Consider the following 2,687-nt stretch of genomic DNA (forward strand, 5'->3'; position numbering starts at 1 on the left):
ACAAAAATTATAAAAGAATATAAAGAATATCTAAATAAAGCAAAGGCAACCAAGATTCATGGATTAAAAACTTGGTTTCAAAATACATTATAAATATACAATAACTAAAATAGTGTGGGACTAGCATACAAACAGATCAATGGAATAGAATTGAGAGTTCAGAAATAAACTCATGCATTCTTTGCTACTGAATGTTCAACAAGGCTGTCAAGACTATTAGGTGGGGAAAGGATAGACTCTTTAATAAATTGTGCTGGTATAACTGGATATATACATGCAAAAGAGTCAAGTTGGTTGGACCTCTTTCTCACATTATCTACAAAAATTGTCTAAAAGTGGATCAGTGACCTAAATATGAAAGTTAAGATTTTAAAACTTTCAGATGATAATATGAAGGTAAATCTTCATCATCTTTGATTTGTCTATTAATTGTTAAATATGACATCAACTCCATACGTATCAAAAAATTAAATTGTAGTTTTATCAAAATTAAAAACTTTTGTGTTCTAAAGGGCACTATCAGTAAAGTGGAAAGATAATCTATAGGATAAGGAAAATATTTGCAAATCATATAACTGATAAGGTCCTAATATCCAGAATATATAAAGAAGGTCTAGGTCTGGGGATATAACTCAGTGAGTAGAGTCTCATACTTGATTAGCAAGCTTGAGGTCATGGGTCTGAACCCCAGTACTGCAACAAACAAACAAACAAACAAACAAACAAAAGAATGACTATATCTCAACAAAGATAAAGCAGTTTAAAAATGGTTAAAACACTTAAAAAGACATGTCTCCAAGAAAGAAATGATCAATAAGCACAGGAAAATGCAAGTCCATATCATTAGTCATTAGGAAATGCAAGTCAAACCACAAGATACACTTTACACCATTAGGATGACCATAATATTTTTAATGGAAAATAAAATATGTTGATAGGACTTGAAGAAATTGGAACTCTATTACATTGCTGGTGGGAATGTAAAATGATGCAGCAGACTTCAAACAGTTTGACAGTACCTATAAAAAGCTAAAACATAGAATTATTATATGACTCTGCACTTCTAGTTCCAATATAAACCTCTAAGAACTGAAAACAGGTCATCAGATACTTGTATATGAATATTCATAGTAGCACTATTCACAATAGACAAAAGATAGAAATAACCCAGATGCCCATCAATGAGGAATGCATAAGTCAATTGTGGTCTCCACATATACTTATGCATAAAAAGAAAATGAAGTACTGATACATGCTGAGAAGGGGATGAGCCTTTAAAACTTGCTAAGTGAAAGAAGCCAAATGTAAAAAACCATGTATCTTATTGCTCCATTTATATGGAATATTTAGAAAAGGTAAACCCACAGTGATGAAGGCTGATTGGTATTTACAGGGGTTGGGAGAAGGAAGAATGGGGAGAGGCTGATTGATGGGTGTAGGGCTTTGTTTTGGAGTGAATGGAAATGTGTTAGAGGTAGAGCACACCATTGTGAATGCACTGTTATGTGAACGCCACTTCAATTAAAATAACACCTCTATCATAGAACATCCAAACATTTTGGAAAATAAAAATAAAGGGAAACACAATCATCTATCATTTGTGAGCCCAATTTTGTGACTCCTGCTCCATTTTCCCTCGACTTACAGATTTGATTTGATTTTAAAATTGTGCATACGGAATTGTAGTCATATCATATATAAGTTTTTGTACTTGTCTTGTTTTGATAATAAGGAAAACCAAGTTTTTTCACTAAAGAAAACTAAGTTTTTCCATGTTGTAAATTATTCACAAACACAATTTTAATGGTTGCATATGGCCAATTATTCTCAGAAGACTGTGGCAGCCAGACACAAGGGCATCTCAGACTTCTCTTATATTTTGTTTCACTGCCAAGAGAACCCAGAATTTTACTATGCATGAGGTATTATCATAAGGTCTATTTTATGACTGGAGGGCTCTGGAGAATGTAGGACTAGCTGGGGACTCTAGTTTGTCATTCATTCCCCTTGATTCATTAACTTGGCCAAGATTTAACTGACTTTAAAGTCAGAATGACTTGAATGTGCAAGGTGTAATGACTAGCCCTTCCAATTTTTAAAAAATATTTATTTCTTAGTTGTAGGTGGACACAACTTTATTTCATTTATCTTTATTTCATTTATGTGGTGCTGAGGATCGAACCCAGTGCCTTACATGTGCTAGGCGAGCGCTCTACCACTGAGTCACAAGATATTCTAATTTTTCATTAAATTGTCTTCCAGGTTTGTTAATGGATTTGCACTGACTTTTATTATTTAATCCTTAGATCGATATTAGGAGAAGTTAACACTTCACTTCAAACATGAATAAATATGGCTGGAAACAGGATGTAGGTATTCATCTGTCAAATGCTAATTGAGAGCCTAAAGAGTTCTGAAGACCCTGCTAATAAAATAAAAAGATGCACAACACAATCAGGTGTTTGTACTTAAGGGGGTAACAATGTGCTAAGCTGGAGAAATGCATACACAAAGTAACATAAGATAAAGGTCACAAATGTAGACCTCTGGCTCTGGAGGCTCCTCAGAAAGGAGGAGCTATTGATGGGTGTTTTCATGACATACTCCATGAAAGGAAAGGCATTTGAGAACCTTGAAAGATATAGGAGATGCTGAGGGAGCACGTCCTACACAGAGAAAATTGCATG

The sequence above is a fragment of the Ictidomys tridecemlineatus genome, chromosome 2 (assembly GCF_052094955.1).
Source record: "Ictidomys tridecemlineatus isolate mIctTri1 chromosome 2, mIctTri1.hap1, whole genome shotgun sequence".
In the NCBI taxonomy this organism is placed as follows: domain Eukaryota; kingdom Metazoa; phylum Chordata; class Mammalia; order Rodentia; family Sciuridae; genus Ictidomys; species Ictidomys tridecemlineatus.